Source organism: Schistocerca gregaria, chromosome 3 (assembly GCF_023897955.1).
Source record: "Schistocerca gregaria isolate iqSchGreg1 chromosome 3, iqSchGreg1.2, whole genome shotgun sequence".
In the NCBI taxonomy this organism is placed as follows: Eukaryota; Metazoa; Arthropoda; class Insecta; order Orthoptera; family Acrididae; genus Schistocerca; species Schistocerca gregaria.
Genome location: NC_064922.1, coordinates 453,584,993 through 453,585,946, shown reverse-complemented (window position 1 = coordinate 453,585,946; position 954 = coordinate 453,584,993).

Below are 954 nucleotides of genomic sequence, written 5' to 3'. Positions count from 1 at the left end.
TTACAAAATGATCAGGTATGCACACAATTCAAATAGAGTCACTGAGTCTACATCTTTTGAAAAGAATGTTGTTATGTACCAAATAAAACTGTCTCATTGCAATGTTTGTTTTGTCATACCATTTACATTCTACATTGTTCCAGATATGATCCTTATCCTGTTCATGCACTATGTCTAAAGATGAGGAAATAAAGTTTTCAAAGAATACCTTTCGTATATACAACAAACTGAAGTTTTTCTCCAAATCATTTTCAGAAGTGTTCTTGACAAAACCGATAGGAACACGTGATAAAGTATCCACTGCAACATTTTGAGTACGTACAAGGAATGTGAATAACAGTGAAGTTAAACTCTTGTAATTAAAAGCCCATCCTTTCAAATGATCATGGTTTAGTTTAGATGAAATTAAAAATTGGAGTGCTCAGAGATCAGTGTAACCCTTACTACGTTTCCAAATAGGAAGAGCCGAAATTTAGAAAAAGCCCAAATAATTGCCAATGCTTCCAACTCGGTTACAGAACAATTTCTTTCAGATTTAGATAAGACATGCCTGGCACAGGCTACATTTCTCTGCACAGTTACACCATTCTCTTAAAATTCTTGGAATAGATGGGAATCATGCCCAATTTTTGACGATTTCGTTGATTATCAAAAGTCTCATGAAAAATCAGACTGAGCAAGCACTGGAGCATTAAGAGGTGCATCTTTCAAGCTCCGAAACTAACTGTGCTTGTTCATCCCTGTTCCATATGGTGTTTTTTAAAAAAATGGAGCTAAAAATTCGCTAAACCAAGGAAACCTCGAATCTGACATTTTGTGTTAGGAAAGGGGATTGCCCTAATTGCTTCAAGTTTCTCTGGGTCTGATTCAGTACCTCCTAATGAAAGTATATGACCAAGAAATTTTACTCTTGTTTCTCCAGACTCTGACTTTTCTAAGTTGGCAGTGATTCCC